The 20,000-nt window shown below is 37.7% G+C and overlaps 1 protein-coding gene and 1 pseudogene across 2 annotated transcripts in view; both read left to right on the forward strand.

Annotated features, from left to right (window-relative positions):
* Window positions 1-11,342, forward strand: part of LOC146454242 (uncharacterized) — a 12,430-nt pseudogene extending 1,088 nt beyond the window's left edge. Inside the window, exons 2-11 of the transcript XR_014859296.1 lie at window positions 5,143-5,478; window positions 5,553-5,699; window positions 6,159-6,281; window positions 7,015-7,137; window positions 8,186-8,308; window positions 8,477-8,599; window positions 8,768-8,890; window positions 9,059-9,181; window positions 9,350-9,472; window positions 9,671-11,342. The product of XR_014859296.1 is annotated as an uncharacterized LOC146454242 (transcript). The remainder of the gene's footprint in view (window positions 1-5,142; window positions 5,479-5,552; window positions 5,700-6,158; window positions 6,282-7,014; window positions 7,138-8,185; window positions 8,309-8,476; window positions 8,600-8,767; window positions 8,891-9,058; window positions 9,182-9,349; window positions 9,473-9,670) is intronic.
* The window catches only part of LOC146454241 (uncharacterized), a 72,954-nt gene that overhangs the window by 21,644 nt on the left and 31,310 nt on the right, over window positions 1-20,000 (forward strand). The window contains exon 7 of the mRNA XM_085095712.1: window positions 12,966-13,238. The gene's annotated coding sequence lies outside the window, so the exon portion shown is untranslated. The remainder of the gene's footprint in view (window positions 1-12,965; window positions 13,239-20,000) is intronic.

The following is a 20,000-nucleotide window of genomic DNA, read 5'->3' on the forward strand; positions in this document are numbered from 1 at the left end:
ATAATTTTCATTTCTCACTGGAAGGGAAAAGAAGAAGTAAAATAATAGTGACCGGGAAAGTAAATTGTACCTTCCGAACACATAAATTGAAAATTTAACCATTCCTACCAAATTGACAGAAGGGCAATGAAGGTTGGTATTGCTTCCGCCATAATGAAGGGTGAAGAGAAATGAAGAGGACCCTCAATAATTAATTACTTGAAGTTCAAACATTAACGGACATTGTCAAGACTCCAGATGAAAACCTTATCACTACCTTACTAATTAATCATTGCTGGGTAGAGCAGTATTTTCCTAAAGAAAGAGAAAAGAAGATCTTACATGTTGGTGGGAAGAAATTGAAACTTGTTTTATCAATGATTCGAGGCGTTTGTTTGATACCATTATTGTTTTATCAGCTAAGAAAGTGTTGTGGTATTGATCCGTCAAAGTATAAGTGGTGGAAAGTGCGGGGAACCGATGCCAGCCAATTTAATGTTAGTTTGTTACAGAATCTGAAAAAAAAAAAGGATTAACAGTTGTGATGTATAGTTACCTGTGGTTTTATAATAAGAAACTTTACGCCAGACACACACTTTACAAACGAAATAGTGCTCTTTGTCTAGTAACGCGCGAGAGCTTTTAGTGGTGTTTGTTTGCAAATGCGTGAGCAAAATATATTAAATCAACATTCAAGACACAACCACCTGCAGAAATTTCTAGAAATTTACATCACGCTATTAAAATCGAGGGCCTGTTGGCCGATTGACCGATGCTGTGCGGAAAACGTTATTCATACAGATCGGTACTGTGAATTCAAACTAAATTTTTAAACTAGTCCCTATGATTTTTGCAAGGGGGTGGTAGCTGAGTGGAGACATGAATTCATAACTTTTTTTACTAACAAGAAACTGACCTTCATTATAGTACAACCAAGTTCTGTCCGTCTTGATTTAAGTTGTACTCGCTACAAGAAATGTTCTGAAGTTAACAGAACATCATGTTCACTGTAAAGGCTATCAGAGTAATAAAACATGCTTAAGACCGACCTCAAACGAAGCCCCAGAGGACACAGTTTTAGCGTTCAATTCTTCACATCAATGTTAAGAAATTAAATTCTTACGCAATTACTCATGCAAATCTCTATCTACCAAACTCAAAAAAATGGGTTCCGGTTTTAAGTCTAGCAAGGATAAAAGAATACCGGGCGGGGCTTAATATCGGGGCTGGGTTGTATAGTATCAATGTTTGAAATAAAATAGACAAGAGTATTCTCTAATGTAGGCTACAAACGGCTTAAAAACAGCAGATATCACAATTGGATCATACCAAAGTGAAATCAGAGTCATTCTGTGTCCTTTATAGTTTGTACCATTCTTTCATCTCTCTTTCCAGATCAGAATGACATTCCGGTTCATGTAGTGTAGTAAAGTAACATGTTAAACGTCGGGGACGCGTAAAATCTGACCATCTGAATACGCATCGTAAAAGCATGCTGAAACCAAACGAGGGTATAACATATTTCATCAGTTTTGAAATGTCTAGTAGCCCAAAAAACAAAGGTTAACTTGGTGGTCGGGTCGTGAAGATATTTACATAAAAGAGGAGCTCGGCTCAAACTATGGAAGTGTAGAGATATCTAAAGCTAGTCAGTGGAATTAACAAACTTCTCCGGGAATAAAGGGTTTTATAAATGTTAGTGATGTAGCTGCATGGGATAGATAGCGCCTAATGGCGTTTGTGTTTAAGGTATTCCCGAGCATTTTAATTAACAGGGTTTAATCGAATTCAAGCGCATGAAAAAACTTTCTGACCGAGCCTTTCCCAAGGTGAGTTTGAGCAAAATCTTAGTTTACATTTTATTAGAATTGAACTGTACCAAAATTATGTAATCGTTTGCAATCCAATTGATTTTATTTTCTTCTGTATTTGTGTCCTGCTAACTACATTCCTAAATTCTTACTTTTTACCCTCAAAAATATGGACCGAATACCTTAGACAACTACCTCATGAATTAGAAAATTGATCAGTAATGAATGATTTTCATCTTCTCACTGGAAGGGAAAAGGATAAGTAAAATTTTAGTGACGGGAAAGTAAATTGTATACCTTCCGAACACACAAATTGAAAATTTAACCATTCCTACAAAATTCACAGAAAGGCAATGAAAGTTGTTATTGCTTCCGCCATAATGAAGGTGAAGCGAAATGAAGAGGACCCTCAATAATTAATTACTTGAAGTTCAAACATTAACTGACATTGTCAAGACTCCAGATGAAAACCTTATCAATATCCTTACTAATAAACCATTGTTGGGAAGAGCAGTATTTTCCTATCGAAAGAGAAAAGAAGATCTTACATGTTGGTGGGAAGAAATTGAAGCTTGTTTTACCAATGATTCGAGGCGTTTGTTTGATACCATTATTGTTTTATCAGCTAAGAAAGTGTTGTGGTATTGATCCGTCAAAGTATAAGTGGTGGAAAGTTCGGAAAACAGATGCCAGTGAATTCAGTGTTAGTTTATCATAGAATCTTAAAAAAGGGATTAACAGTTGTGATGTATATCTGTATTTTTATAACAAGAAACTTTACGCCAGACAGTTGTTCAATTTAAAGTTTACCAAAGTAAATGGTACCCGTTGTATAGTGACGCACGCAAGCTGGTAGTCGTGCTTGTTTGCATGTAAAAATGCGTGAGCAGAATATATTAAGCAGCATTCAAGGCACAATCACTTGCTGAAAGTCTAGAAGTTTTTGTGTTACATCAAGCTATTAACGGCGACGGCCTCCTGGCTGATTGACCGCTGCTGTTAAAAACGTTTTATACGTTCACTTCTTCACATCAATTTTAAGAAATCAAATTCTTACGCAATCACTCATGCAAGTAAGTTGTTACCCTCGAAAAAAAGTCTTACCTACCAAACTAAAAGAAAATGGGTTCCGGTTAGGTTTAGCAGGGATAAAGGAATACCGGGCAAGGCTTAATATCGGGGCTGGGTTGTATAGTATCAATGTTTGAAATTAAATAGGCAAGAGTATTCTCTAATGTAGGCAAAAAGCGGCTTCAAAAACAGCAAGTAACACAATCGGATCATGCTAAAGTGAAATCGGAGTCATTCTGTATCCTTTAGAGCTTGTATCATTCATTCTTCTCTCTCTCTCTCTCATTCCCAGATCAAAATGACTCTTCGGTTCATGTAGTATCGGGACGCCTAAAGTCTGACCACAGGAAGTCCACAAAAGTGGTGATAAAGAAAAAGAAATATTGGTTTACATTGTTAGTTTCTTGTTGTTTTTTATTGGGTTCATTTGCATCCATTTTACACATATACGACAGCACTGAAAGAAGTGGTGTCCTGAGCTGCTTTGTGCACGAGCGGATCTGAGCTTTGCTGATTATTAATTTAAATTGAACTGAGTGGAGTGCAATCTGGTCTGAAATCATACGCGTGACTTCAAAATCGAACGAGCGCGCAGCGTGAGTTCAATTTGAAATCACAAGTATGATTTCAGACCAAAATTGCACTACACGAAGTTCAATTACCGCTGTATTACACCCATTTTTTAACTCACATAGTTTTTTTTGTCAGTATTACTATTTTTTCTTTCATGTAGCCAGTTATTGTTTTGTTTCTTCCTATGCGTTTCCACGGAACTTAATTCTAAGTAGCAAAAGCCTCTTTTTCCGGTTCAACATGGGCAAGAAAACAGTGAGAGCTGACAGAGCTCAGTGCAAAAAACTGCGCCACAATTTTGCAGCATCATATAACGTTTCACAGTTGTTTGAACTTTTTGGAAGGCATCACTTGAACCGTGATACAAAAGCAGCTCTGAAAGAATTCGCTAAAGTTACGTTTCCTAATAGGTGTCGGTCAAGTGTAAGCTTTTCTTCATTTATTCAACTGTACCAACGCACGCAGCGCCACCGTTTTGAACAGGTGTAGAAACTTCAAATTTCTCCACGCGCCATCCTCACCGGTCCGTGTAAACAGTAAGGAGCTCCTTCATTTGACGCGGAAAGTTGCCGGAATTTCCAATTTTCGCTCGATGTGTAAAAAAAAAAACGGAGAAAACCCAAGAAGTTACTACGCTGGCTACATACACATGACTCAAAGTAATAAAGTGAACAGAAAATAAAAATTAACAAATAAAAAAAAAAGCCAGGGTAACTCACTCCACCAGAGGAGCATGAGCTCAAAATTGTGAAACTTTGATAGCTTTGATATCCAACAGTGACATTTGTAAAAACTACGATAGTTCTTCGATGACGATGTATAATTTCACCCCCCGATCTAGGTAGGTAGCTTTTTGTAAAACGTTTGTATAGAGTTTCGCAATTAAATTGATTGTATTTAAGTGCTTTTAAAATAAGTTTTGAATTTTTAATTTAAGTTTTTGGTCGTATTGCCAAAAGAGTTAAAGAATTTTGGATGCTTTCCAAGAAAGTTCTAAAAACGGTAGGGCACCGACTTAGTTTTTGAGATAATTTGCAAAAACTGAACTTTAGATGTCCTTTTTGTAGAGCTAACGTGTTTCCATGGTAACCTGTATGACGTCAGAACTAGCCAAACTGAGTTACAAAAATGTATATATTTGTCCACGTGATCGGATTTACTTTTTTGTAATCTTTTATCATTTTACTAACACTACACAAATGAAAAACCCTTACGAGCCTTCTTAAAGGGGGGAGCACAAAAGATCTGGAACTGCGAAGTGTCTCTGTCATACCCATGGTAACTGGGGCTCTTGGAGCAGTGATCAAACACCTGAAGATGTGGTTTAGCAGGATGGGAACACCTGGTATCATTACCTTATTCCAGAAAGATTGTTTGTTGGGCACAGCCAAAATCTTAACAAGATCCTAACAAGGACCCTAGACACCTGACCTAAGGCTAAAGGAAATAGGTTGATCCTCTGGGGAAACATAGCCACCTACATAAACTTATGGTGTGAGACATGAACAAATAATAATAATGATAATAATAATAATAATGATGATAATAATAATAATGATGATGATGATGATGATAATGATGATGATGATGATGATGATGATGATGATGATGATGATGATGATGATGCTCTTTGTTTCTATAGTGTCATTTCTTAGAGCAATCTAAATGCAAAAATCTTGAATCTATTTTATCTTTAATTGTCTGGCAGTGACCAACGCAGAAGCGATGAAGCGTCTGTCATGCTTCGCAGTTCTTCTTGTATTGGGACAACTGCTGTACAGAACCGAGGCTCAGCAATGCCCAGCCTCTAGAACCGAGCAGTCCATATCTGGATGGATGTTACAGCGACACATCTATAAGACAATGATGGCCGATCTAGGTCTTCACTGCCTGTTGGTCTGTCGTACAGATGATCGATGCCAAAGTTTCAACTTTGTGATGTCTCTCCACATGTGTGAGTTTAGTGATCGGACGAAGGAAGCCAGACCGGAGGATTTCATTCCTGATCCAGACAGATATTATTACAGACGAGACACAAATAGAGGTGAAATGATTCAAATTCCCGATGGGAAACTTATTAATCACACATGAAAATAAATTGTCTTTTTTTTATCCCAGTCCCTCTCGGTTCCATCCGTGAGCTGGCAGCTGAATCATGCAAAGAAATAAAGGCGAGTGAAGGACAAGCAGTCAGCGGCAAATATTGGCTGTCATCCATAAAACCAAACATGGCGGTTCTTGCATATTGCGACATGGAAACGGGAGGTGAGTTCGGTCAGACTTCAACTGTTAGCTATAAAAAATTTAAATGATGTCAGGATTCAATGCTATAGAAGTGTTAAGAAAGAAATATCCTTTTTTAATCAACAAAAACTTTTAATGACTGCATGTTATGGCTTATCCCTGCAGAATGTGGACGTTAAGTGTATCCTCATTTTTAATAATTGCCAAAGCATAGCTAATCGCTACCATAACTTTCTTCACTATCATTATTGTTATCATCACATTGTGATAGCATTATCAAGATCATCACCATCTACATTACTGAACATTAAACATCGACAAAATCAATGACAGTTACTTACAGTGACAATCTCAAATTTTTGAAAAGAAAAACTTTTGCGTAATCTCTTAAGATGGTTACGTTACTAATTAAGTTTCATATCTTTTTAATTGGGCCTCCAGTTATAATATTTTGTTGTTGTTGTTTTGTTCTTATTTTAGATGCTGATGAATGCAACGCTTCTTCCCCCGTATGTGACGTAAATGCGATATGCAACAACACTATTGGTTCTTATCGCTGTACGTGCAATCCCGGGTATTCTGGAGACGGGAGAACTTGCAAGGGTAAATAGACAGGATAATGATTAATAGAAAACCTTCTATTTGGATGCGAATTGCAATTACAGGTTTAAAGTGAATATTTAAAAGTGGGATGAAAGATAAAAATACCATTACTTGGAGTAGGTTGGACTTTCCTTTCGAAAATAGTTAACAGAAACGGAGTCAAGGGCTTTGTAACTTTGATCATAACTCATGACGTGATCACAATGTGATTTTTTGCCTCCATGACGCTATTTTACAACCATTGTCAACGTTACGTGCAGAGCGGACTACATGCCATGTAACCAGACCTAAGTCTTAAATGTAAATACAACTGATTTATTTACGGTTAAACTCGTTTTTGGGCAAAGAAAATGGGTTTATTTGTCTTCAGAATGACGTGGAGGGATATTAAGGCGTCAGTCGGAAATTTATCGCCTTGCGGACAAAACGACCGAATTCTACCGGAAGTTAGGGAAGAGAGCCGTTCGAACAAGGTCAAATAGTTTGAATTTTCGTGAGAGCCGTGCAAAGTTAACAGGTTAACAATTTTATCAGCCTTTTTAGGTCATTAGTTGTAGGTGATTTGTCGTTTCTTTTTCCCAACAAGTGGAAAATTTTCCGGCTTAATAATTTAAACGGTCTTTCAGTTTTTTATCCAGTCTGCCATGCACGTAACACTGAAAGTGACTATAAAAAATAAATAAAATGAAATTAATTTTTCAATAATTAATCTCTGGCATGGTTTTTCCTTAAGATATTGACGAGTGTGCAACCAACACCGATCGGTGTGATGTCAATGCTGCATGTAATAATACCAAGGGGTCTTATAACTGCACCTGTAAACCTGGATACTTTGGGAACGGAAAAACATGCGGTGGTAATTATGTCAAGTACTTTTCTTTAATAAAAACAGTCTAAGCCGAGTACAATGAAGTGGTAATTTCAAAGCATATTCTCGTGTGACCATCATACAAAACAGGAAAATGCCAGTTGCATGTACATCTTGACAGCAAAGTTCATTTCTCCTTTTATTTGTTATTTTACTCCTATGTTCCTATGTACAATGTAAATACTATATCCAAGTGTAAATAAACTGAAACCTTAACCTAAACCTGAAACCTTCACAAGTATAAGTTACGATGGAAACTCAAGCCAAGAAAAAACTGTTTTCGCGTTCTTTGATTCTTTATTTCTCTTAATATAACACAAGTAAATGCGAGTCCCAACAAAACTTTAGACTAATTTATCTTATTTTACTTGAAATTCCTAATTCTTTCATAAATTACAATGTTGTTTTGTTTACAATGTTAGCTTAACTGAAGTAGTACAAAGCTTCTTGGCTGCAATTAATGATTTGTTTGATTAAAACCGCTATAGGTCTAGTTGATGTAATTTTTTATGTAATATGTCAAAAACGAGGGCGAGTGCTTTATCACGGGTTCCAAATACCGAGAAACAGATGAAAGCACGAGGCCGCAGGCCGAGTGCTTTTATCTGTTTCGAGGTATTTGGAACCCGTGATAAAGCACGAAGCCCGAGTTTTTGACATGTCTTCTCAAATGAAACAATAAGAAATTAATCTCATTAAAATGCAAATGTTTGATCTCAGATGAAAAACATGTTTCATCTCAGATGAAAACCTGGTGGTGTTTCATCTGGTGTTTCATTGGGGTATCAAGATTCATCCACCTGACCGAAATGGAGGTCATTTATTGGCTTTTGACTGCATGAATTATTAATGAGTTTGAGAATCCTTTTTGAAAGCTGAAAACAGACGACACTTAAGATACTAAAGTTAAGTCTTAAAGTTCTCTGTCCAGTCATGTGAGATTTCAAACTCGTCGACATTCTCCAACTAAATAAAGCGTTCCTACTACAAGGTGTTATTGTATAGTTGATCTTGGTATTTGTCTTCTCTTCACTAGATATTGACGAATGCACAATCCACACTCATGACTGTGACGTGAATGCTGTGTGCACTAACACTGTAGGTTCTCACAACTGCACCTGCAAATCTGGATTCACCAGGAGTGGAAAATCATGTTCCGGTAGTTAGAATTACTATGTATTGTTGCTTGTAACTTAAACTATTTTTTCAACATAAGTTTAAGAAGTCATGACAGACAATTTATTATCAGCCACGTCTAATCCAAAACCATTCCTACTGCAAGGTGTTATTGTATAGTTGATCTTGGTATTTGTCTTCTCTTCACTAGATATTGACGAATGCACGACCCATTCTCATGACTGTGACGTGAATGCTGTGTGCACTAACACTGTAGGTTCACACAACTGCACCTGCAAATCTGGATTCACCGGGAGTGGAAAATCATGTTCTGGTAATTAGAATTACTATATATTGCTGCTTGTAACTTAAACTATTTTTTCAACATGAGTTTAAGAAGTCATGACAGACAATTTATTATCAGCCATGTCTAATCCAAAAACATTCCTATTGCAAGGTGTTACTGTATAGTTGATATTGGTATTTGTCTTCTCTTCACTAGATATTGACGAATGCACGACCCATTCTCATGACTGTGACGTGAATGCTGTGTGCACTAACACTGTAGGTTCACACAACTGCACCTGCAAATCTGGATTCACCGGGAGTGGAAAATCATGTTCTGGTAATTAGAATTACTATATATTGCTGCTTGTAACTTAAACTATTTTTTCAACATGAGTTTAAGAAGTCATGACAGACAATTTATTATCAGCCATGTCTAATCCAAAAACATTCCTACTGCAAGGTGTTACTGTATAGTTGATCTTGGTATTTGTCTTCTCTCCACTAGATATTGACGAATGCACGACCCACACTCATGACTGTGACGTGAATGCTGTGTGCACTAACACTGTAGGTTCTCATAACTGCACCTGCAAATCTGGATTCACCGGGAGTGGAAAATCATGTTCTGGTAATTAGAATTACCATGTATTGCTGCTTGTAACTTAAACTATTTTTTCAACATGAGTTTAAGAAGTCATGACAGACAATTTATTATCAGCCATGTCTAATTCAAAAACATTCCTACTGCAAGGTGTTACTGTATAGTTGATATTGGTATTTGTCTTCTCTCCACTAGATATTGACGAATGTACAACCCACACTCATGACTGTGACGTGAATGCTGTGTGTGCTAACACTGTAGGTTCTCACAAATGCACCTGCAATTCTGGATTCAGCGGGAGTGGAAAATCATGTTCTGGTAATTAAAATTACTATCTATCGCTGTATGTAACTTATTATCAGTTTAAAAGGTCATGACAGACAATTTATTATCAAATACGTCCAATCAAACCTATGCCTAGACTAGGAACTTAATTCATTGACTTAATCGACTTATAATTTCTAACGTGCAGTCGGTTTGCCTCACGTTCCTATTACTTCCGCAGGAATTCTTTAGAATTTTGCTGTTATCTTGGCCGAGTTCATTAGCTTTCAATTCAGATACAGTGGCAAAGTCTCTCACTCGCGTTGTATTGCTTGTACAATCCACTCAGTAGACGAGATGCGAATCACCTAAAAGTATTTTCAAATTCGCCTGGTGTAACTTTCATTGATCTTCGCAGTGTCTCCCATCCATAACGTTAAAGTATAGGAAGCATCTGTTTAATTGACGTTGCTACTCTTTCAGCTTTATCAGCTCTATTTTCACTTACAAATAATGGTCGCAAGGGGCGTAATGGGATCATCCAGACGTTCACAGTTCCAAAAACTGCTCGCTACATGATCAAAGCCTGGGGCGCGCGAGGAGGAACGCACTCATACAACTATGGATACAATCCAGGAACTTACTATGGTGGAAGGGGTGCCTCTAAGGAGGGCATATTCACACTGAATAAAGGAACTGTAATGAACATTGTGGTGGGTCAGAGGGGAGGTGATTCAGTAGAGGTAAAGGGAGGAAATTCCACTAGCAGGACCGCAGCTGAATTGGGACTGTCTGTGGAGGACCAGGCTGGTACAGGGGGAGGGGGAGGGAGTTTTGTTTATACTACAAGTAATGTGCTCTTGTTAGCTGCCGGAGGGGGAGGGGGTGCGTCTGCTGGATATAACGGGGTAGATGGTCAGTCAGCTACTAGTGGCACCAGTAGCGTGGGTACTACTTCATCTCAGGTTCGACGTGGAGGAACTGAGGGGCAGCCAGGTCAGTGTAACAATGCAGATGCTAGTTGGCATGGGGGAGTGGGTGCGGGTTGGTTTGCTCAGGGATGTGCAAGGGCCGGATCAGAGCATGGAGAGAGAGGAGGGTCACGTGCTCAGGGCTGGGTGGGAGGGAGAGCTGGAGGAATGAATAGCGGATATAATGGAGGGCCACCCCCAGGGGCGGTTGGAGGGTTTGGTGGTGGGGGAGGGGGATCGGAAGATAATGGTGCATCAGGTGGAGGAGGCGGCTACTCTGGGGGAGGAAGTGGTACCCATTGGCAACAAGCTGGAGGGGGAGGGGGTTCGTATTGTAGTGGCACCAGCTGCTCTGGTGTAAATGGGAGTAACTCCAAAGATGATGGTCTTGTCCAGATTTTGGAGTTGTAATCCTAAAGGGATTATGAGGCAAGGTTCCAATTTACACGTATATTCTCCTTCAATTTTAACAAATATCTCTTAGGATAATTCAAGTGATTGTCAGTTTCTTGAACAGCGTGTCGCCCTTCAAACTGATAATAGTTTTTACATAAATTCATAAATAGATTCGGCCAAAGCAAATGAAGCTCCAGACAATATACGGTTGGTGGCCGCTTTTGATACATTTAGTAGACCTTCGACTGATTGTTAAAGAAAATCACTGCATGAGCTAATCCTTGGACTGAAAAGAGAGTTGTAGTAAGGTCTCGCTAAGGCGAGTTTCCAATGTATGTTCACTTCCATTATTTTTATTTGTCTTTGTATTTATAATTAGTAATCCACCGTACCAAAAAATATGGCGACGGTTACATTTACCCATGACTCTTAGCGTACGAGGAGCCTTAAAATACTCATAAAAAACGCAAAGAAAGGTTCTTTAAATTCAAACCCAGCATATGCCGTGTTGTCAGTACAAGGAAAAAGTTCGCAAAAATTGGGTTTTTATGTGCCCGTTTCCTGCGTTGGGTTCGCAAGGTATTCAGTGGTAAAATATACAGCCGCCATGTCAATCCGTATGGTGGATTACTCTTTTCATAGCTATTACATCACGCTGTTTGAGCAAATCTTTTGTTTATTTTTCTTAGATACTAAGGTCAATAAGACCTCTCTTTGCAGCCTGTAGTATAACGAGAGACGAGAGGGGTTGGGTGGTGGGGGGTTATTTGGGGCTAGAGTCTTTGAAGTTAGGATACAAGGCAGGGGTTGCCAGCTGTTCGACTGCCGTTAGGGTGATTGCTTTACAGCTAGCAAGTGATGCAGAACTAACCATATGATTAGGAAGTACAGCCGAACCTCTTTATTACGAACACCAGGGGGACAGGAATAAGCGTCCGCACTATAGAGGTGTCCATTTTGGAGAAGGAGGGTTTATATGGATTTCGGTCCCTCAGGGACTAAGTGAACTGTCCGTAATAGAGAAGAGTCCGTAAGGAGAGGTTCTACTGTAGTTTCAAGACTTTCGTACATCTTAGTTATCAGTGTTAACTTAAAGGCTGCAAGGATAGCTGACGGAATTATATCGTTGGATCAGTTGTCGTAGCTGCTTAGCGCACCTTCTATCCTATCACTAGTTACTTAACCCTTTAAAGGGGAAGTATCACGGTGATTTTGACCTTTTATTGTGAAAATGGAGCGACAACACCTTCACTTAGTTACAACATAATTCTAGAACATCAAGAAAAAGAAATCAACTGAATTCCTGATAGGAAAGACTCATGATTTACTCCGGTGCATTTTGGGAACTAAAACGCGAGAACTTGAAAACAGTTAGCCTAATTTTTTTCAAGTTGCAGTCCATTCTAACCCAGTCCATCTGTGGCCAGAGACACTCATCGGTTGCGATAGTACACTGGGGTGATTATTTACAACACATTTGAGCAATACATTTAGATTTCTGTTGATAACAAAACGTTTTTAAGGACGGTGCCTACTATTGTTACTGCGCATACGTTCTGCGCATCGCGAGATACTCGGTTTTCCTATGGGTGGTGCCTACTAATACAGGAATATTTTTGCGCGGTTTAAAACTATACGGAAAAAGCAGAACTTACCAGATGCTTTTGGTATCTCAAAAGAAATTTGGGGGTAACCATGCATTTTTCAGAGATAATTAGGCTTCAATTTAGGAAAAAATCCCATACATTGCTTTATATTTTGGCGTTTTTTAGAGATACTAATGTTTAATTATCTCTGAGAAATGCGTGGTTACCCCCAATTTTCTTTTTGGATTCCAATAGGCCTTGCTAAGATCTGCTTTTCCCGCGTAGTAACAAACCGCACAAAAATACTTCGGTATTAGTAGGCACCATCCTTAAGCTTTTGATACAACACCAAATTCCCGTGATACTTCCATTTGAAGCCCTGACAGTGATCAGCATCAAATTTCTCCTTGTACTATCAATGCTTATTAACACCTCAGACAGGAGTCCTGAGGTCATGAGAATTAAGGATATGATCACTCAAGGTGAATTTTCTTGCTATTTTAATAACTTCTCACCAATGCTTTAATAAGAAAAGTATGAGGACAAGTTAACAGAATTTGTTCTTCGACATTAGAGGTTAAAGCGTTATTGTAGGTTTCCAGATTAATTTAGCCAGGGCATAAATTTATAGTAGTGTTAAGATATGGATGGTTCACTTAGTATGAATATTCCCTGCTGTCTTTGTTTCATAAATTTATCACTGGTTTGGGAAGAACAGTGCAAGGAAAGGAGGGGAGAAATATTACGGACTGAATTGACGGACAAATTATTCCTTTAAATGAAAACTAAGGGAAGCGTGTGAAGGAACTGCTTGGGAGATTTGACTCTCCATACGACAAAAGATGTTATAGTTTTGCCTCCGCCAAGGTAACCTCTTGTCTCTGTCTTCAATGTTAAGCCACCGTTACACCAGGCAAGTTTTCTTGCAACTTGTCTCGCAATTTTGTCGCGACACAAGTTGCACGTATCGCTTTCCTAGTGTAACATGCTCTGAAATGAACATGTCCCGCAATTTTTTGTTGCCGCAATCGTTGCGAGAAAAAGAAGTCGGTTCTACTTCTCGCAACGGTAACTGCACCAAAAACGTTGCGAGACATGTTCATTTCAGGGCATGTTACACAAGGCAATGATTCGGGAAACTTGTGTCGCAAGGGCGCAACGAAATTGCGAGACAGGTTACAAGTTAGCAAGCGATTGAGTAACTAATTTTGTAAGTACTGCGCAAGGATACTCGGCGGAAGGCGAGCGACTCTTGTCCAAAAGTACTCCAGCACTAGCTACCAAGGTTACTGGCCAGGTAACTAGAGTGCGCAAGTCGACAGGTGTACGTTCGTTTCAGACCAGTGTGTGTGGGTTCACTTCGGTGGGAATAGAGACAGCTATGTAGAAATCGTTTAGTTCAATGTTTGTATCGAAGTTGGTGTTGAATTGAAGCCCATTTTAAACTGTTAATTAGTACGTGAAGAATAATTAAATGTGGTAATGACGAGTTCGTTAGTATTTTTGTTTTTCAAAATCTACTCTACTCTGTTATTGAGTCCCGTTGTCTTCGCCATTTTATTTATTTTTTATACACTGAACGGATTTAATTTGTTTCTGCAAGCAATTGGTCCCTTTACGGTTTACGATCACGTGGTACAGAATCCACCATGCTGGAGACCAAGTTGCGCACTGGGTCATCCCAAACAAAGCGACTTCTTTCAGCCAAACTTGAATTTTCTTTGTTTTGTATGTCCCAGTGCGTAGCTTGTTCTCCATTATGGTGGATTTTGTACTATGTGACCGTTAACTGAAGGTCCCATTGGTCAGCTACAAATTAAAAGGTGCGAAGTCAGAGACCTTTACATTCTTGTACGAAGACGGAGACGAGATTTCAACTTTTCTTGGGGAAGTACCCAGAAGAGAAACAGCCAAGGAAGCTTTATTTCACTCTTAGAGAGCGACGAACTTGACACAATTGTTTTGAATGATGATAGCTAGTCCCTATCGTAACTCCAAAATGACGAGATCACCTAGGTTTCGAGGACTTGTTTTTGCCACTACGCCGTTCTCACAAAACTCGTATCGTTTTCCCGCCAAAATGACACTGGTTCACGCACGCGTTCTCTATTGGAAAACCTCATACTCGTACAAGCATCTAAGGATCTTTAATGTTTTCACGGATATAATTCTTTACAGTCACAACCATTTGATAGGTCAATAGGCTTATGAATTATTAATATGTTTTTGAAAGCCGTGTGCAGATTATTTTACACAAAAATAAGCCAATTCAAAACGTAATTATCCAAGTTGTTTCGAAAAGCGTGAGACAAAGCTCATTTCCAAAATAGGAAACTTGTTGTGGTTACTTTGGATTTTTGAAGCGGAGAATGCGCAATCGATGAAATTACTTTTTATTGGTGTTACTGAATTAGTTTCAATATACACAGGGTACCCATCAAGAAATAACACAAAACCTACTCCGCCCATGACAAGCTGTCATTCCCGCCACAATATGGCCATTCCCTGATGATGACATCGACATCCGGGTCATTGCAGCTCGGGGAAATAAACTCAAAGGGTTGTGGTATTGATCCGTCAAAGTATAAGTGGTGGAAAATGCGGGAAACCGATGCCAACCAATTCAATTTAATGACAGTTTGTCAAAGAATCTTAAAAAGACAGTGGTATACATGTACATCTGTAGTTTAATAATAAGAAACTTTTCACCAAACACGTAATTTACTCCTTTTAGAAAGTGACTGTTTTGAAAGGTCCAGCAATATTGATTCTTTGAGCTCATACATGGTGCGCTTGAAAAATTAGTCTATCTGAGATCTTCTTTTGTGAAGTCTTGCCGCTAGGGATGTGAATTGAGTCAGTACACCGAATCATATCGAATCGAAAGGTAAAAAAAAAACGTCAATATCATTTTTTTGTTGTTGTTGTTGTTGTTAAAAAAAAGTATTTCTTTTTATCAGGAGTTTTGGTTTCAAGTACTATTTATCAGCAGGAAAAAAAAGAATAATGCTTTTCTTTTAAAGTCGCCAGGATTTGTAGGTTTTTTGGTCAATTAAGACTATACGATGCAAGTGAACTAAATACTCAATAGTAAACTAGTATAGCAACTTTCTACAAAGTTGGTTTATTATATTTGGATTTTTAACAAATTTGTAACTATCGCTAAAACTATATTGTTTTTGAAATCGGTTATCTTATCCCTAAAATTCCTGACAGGTCCTCAGAGGTGTTAAATTACGCGATTTGTCGGTGGTCTTGTAAGTTGAAATATGTTCTCACTGGGTGCCATCAAGCACAAACGTCCCCGCCGATTCCTTTGGGGTCTTCGTCTTAAATTCTCCCCATCTGCAAATCCACAGAGGAGCCTGTTGTGCATCATTTTTTCACGTTTATCATTTTTTTGTATCATTTTTTTTAGAGTAAAGAGGCCGGGTTTTTTTTACTATTCTAACTACTTATACACTTTAGCGCGTTAGCTCATATATTAATGAATTTCGAGTTAGAGAAATAATAAAATTATTAAAATTATTAAAAAATTTTTATTGAAATTAAATAACAAGGACTTACCCTTTAAGTGCACATGTTAAAAAAACTAAATATTGTCCTTTGCCTAGTGACGCACGGAAAGCTAATAGTCGTGTTTGTGTGTCAGAATAATAGGCGAGTAAAATATCTTAAAGCAACATTCAAGACACAACCTGCAAAGAATCAAGAAGTTTACATCACGCAATTAAAAGCGGGGGGCCTTCTGACTGATTCACCGCTGCTGTTGAAAACGTTATAGATACAGATCGGTAAGTGAATTCAAAATAAATGTTAAAACTAGTTTCTATAATTTTTGCATAGAAACGGAGGTGTAGTAACTCAGTGGACATCTAAAAACTAAAAAAAAAAAAAAAATGGCCTCCGGCAGGTTTTTAGGTCTAGCAGGGATCAGAAGGAATACCGGACGAGGATTAATATTGAGGCTGGGTTGTATAGTATCAATTTAAGGAATTACATAGATAAGAGTATTCCTTAAAATAGCCAAGAAACGCTTTCAAAAATGCCAGATATCACCATTGGATCATGTCAAAGTGAAATCGGAGTAATTCTGTATTCTTAAGAGTTTGTACCGTTCTTTCTTCTCTCTCTCATTCCCAGATCAGAATGACATTTCGGTTCATGTAGTGTAGTAAAGTAACATGTTAAACGTCGGAAACGTGTAAAATCTGACCATCCGAATACGCATCGTAAAAGCATCCTTAAACTAAACGGGGGTATAACATGTTTTATCAGTTTTGAAATGTCTGATGGTCCCAAAAAACAAAAATTAACTTGGAGGTCAGGGCGTGAAGATAATTACATAAAAGAGGAGGTCGGCTTAAACTATTAAGGCGTAGAGATATCTAAAGCTAGTTAGTTTAATTATCAAACTTCTTCGGGAAAAAAGGGTTTGATAAATGTTAGTGATGTAGCTGAGATAGTGTAATGTACATATGGCGTTTGAGTTTAGGTCAAGGTATTCCCGAGCATTGTAACAGCGTTTAACAATTCAAGGGTATGAAAAAATATTAAAAATTGCGGTTAAAGGCTTTCTAACCCAGCCTTTCCCAATGTGGGTAAGAGCAAATTTTGCCAAAATTATAAAATCGTTTGCAATCCAGTTGATTTTATTTTTCTTCTGTCAGTTTGTGTCCTGCTTACTACATTTCAAAATTTCTTATTTTTTTACCTTCAAAAATGTGGACTGAATACTGTAGACAACTACCTCATGAATTAGAAAATTGATCAGTAATCATTACCGAGAGGAGAATAGTTTTCATTTTTCACTGGAAGGAAAAACAAGAGGTAACAATATAGTGACGAGAAAGTAAACTGTAGCTTCCGAACACATGAATTGAAAAATTAAACATTCCTACAAAATTTACAGAAAGGCAATGAAGGATGTTATTTCTTCCGCCATAATGGAGGATAAAGCGAAATGACGACAACCCTTAATAATTAATTACTTAAAGTTCAAACATTAAGACAATGTCATGACTTCAGATGAATACCTTATCAATATCGGTACTAATTAACCATTGTTGGGAAGAGCAGTATTTTCCTTCCGAAAGATAAAAGAAGATCTTATATTGAAGCTTGTTTACCAATGATTAGGCGTTTGTTTTACACCCTATTGTTTCAGCATCAGCTAAGAAAGGGTTGTAGTATTGATCCGTCAAAGTGTAAGTGGTGGAAAGTGCGGGAAACCGATGCCAGCCAGTTTAATGTTAGTTTGTTACAAACAAAAAGATTAACAGTTGTTATGTATAGCTGTGGTTTTATAATAAGAAACTTAACACCAGACACACACTTGGCCAATTTGAAGTTTACCCATGTAAATGGTGCCCTTTGTCTAGTAACGCACGCAAGCTGGTAGTCTTGCTTGTTTGCATGTTAACATGCGTGATCAAAACATGTTAAAGCAACATTGAAGACACAATCACCTGCTAAAAGTCTAGAAATTCGTTACATCAAGCTATTAAAAGCGATGGCATGCTGGTCGATTGATCGCTCCTGTTGAAAACGTTTTTCAAACATATCGGTAAGTGAATTCACACTAAATTCTTAAACTAGTTCGTATCATTTTTGTATGGGTGTGGTAACTGAGTGGAGATATGGATATATATTTTTTTACTAACAAGAAACTGACCTTCATAATAGGACAACCGGATTCTGTAATCTTAGTTTAAGTTGCAATTGTTGCAAGAAATGTTCTAAAGATAACCAAACATCCACTGTAAGGGCTATCACAGTAATCAGGAACGTGCTTAAGGCCAACCTCAAGCGGAGCCCAAATGCAAAAAGTTTTAAACGTTCACTTCTTCACGTCGATTTTAAGAAATCTAATTCTTACACAATCACTCATGCAAGCCAGTTTTTAATCTCGATAAATAGCCTTACGTAACAACCTTTCTACTTACCTGGCAAACCCAAGAAATTGGGTCTCGGTTTTTAGGTCGGAAATGATTCCTTATCAATTTTCTAATACATGAGGTATAACGTAGATGTCTACAGTATTCAGTCCACATTTTTGGAGGTAAAAGAAAAATAAGAAATTTGGAAATGTAGTAAGCAGGACACAAACTAACAGGAGAAAAACTGGATTGCAAAAGTTTTTATAATTTTGGCAAAATTTTTTTTTCCAATAAAATGTAAACTACGTTTTTCGCTCTAACCCTTTCTTGGAAAAGGCTCGGTCAGAAAGCCTTTAATTTCAATTTTCAATTTTTTCATACGTTTGAATTGTTAAACACTGTTAAAATGCTCGGAAATACCTTGGCTTAAACACAACACTATTACACTATCCAAGCTACATCACGAGCACTTTAAAAAAAACCCTTTATTTCGGAGAAGTTTGTTAAAGGAATACCGGGCGGGGCCTTAATATTGAGGCTTGATTGTATAATGTTAACGTTTGGAGTTAAATAGACAAGAGTATTCTCTAATACAGGCAAGGATCGACTTCAACAACAGCAGGTAACACAATCGGACCATACCAAAGTGAAATCGGAGTCATTCTGTATTCTTTAGAGTTTGTACCATTTTTTCTTCTCTCTGTCATTCCCATATAAGAATGACATTTCGGTCCATGTAGTGTAGTAAAGTAACATGTTAAACGACGGACACGTGTAAAGTCTGACCATCTGAATACGCATCGTACAAGCATGCTGAAACCAAACGAGGGTATAACATGTTTTATCAGTTTTAAAATGTCTAGTAGCCCAAAAAACAAAGATTAACTTGGTGGCCATGTCGTAAAGATATTTACATAAAAGAGGAGCTCAGCTCAAACTATTAAGGCGTACAGATATCTAAAGCTAGTCAGTGGAATTAACAAACTTCTCCGGGAATAAAGGGTTTGATAAATGTTAGTGATTTAGCTGGGATAGTGTAATGGCGTTTGAGTTTAGGCCAAGGTATTTCCGAGCATTGTAGCAGTGTTTAACAATTCAAGCGTTCGCAAAAAATTAAAAATTGCGATTTAAGGCTTTCTAACCCAGCCTTTCCCAATGTGGGTAAGAGCAAATTTTGCCAAAATTATAAAATCGTTTGCAATCCAGTTGATTTTATTTTTCTTCTGTCAGATTGTGTCCTGCTTACTACATTTCAAAATTTCTTATTTTTTTACCTTCAAAAATGTGGACTGAATACTGTAGACAACTACCTCATGAATTAGAAAATTGATCAGTAATCATTATCGAGAAGAGAATAAATTTCATATTTTACTGGAAGGAAAAACAAGAGGTAACAATATAGTGACGAGAAAGTAAACTGTAGCTTCCGAACACATGAATTGAAAAATTAAACATTCTTACAAAATTTACAGAAAGGCAATGAAGGATGTTATTTCTTCCGCCATAATGGAGGATGAAGCGGAATGACGACAACCCTTAATAATTAATTACTTAAAGTTCAAACATTAAGACAATGTCATGACTTCAGATGAATACCTTATCAATATCCTTACTAATTAACCATTGTTGGGAAGAGCAGTATTTTCCTTCCGAAAGATAAAAGAAGATCTTACATTGAAGCTTGTTTACCAATGATTAGGCGTTTGTTTTATACCCTATTGTTTCAGTATCAGCTAAGAAAGGGTTGTAC

The sequence above is a fragment of the Pavona decussata genome, unplaced genomic scaffold (genome assembly GCF_977016875.1).
Source record: "Pavona decussata unplaced genomic scaffold, jaPavDecu1.1 SCAFFOLD_307, whole genome shotgun sequence".
Classification (NCBI taxonomy): domain Eukaryota; kingdom Metazoa; phylum Cnidaria; class Anthozoa; order Scleractinia; family Agariciidae; genus Pavona; species Pavona decussata.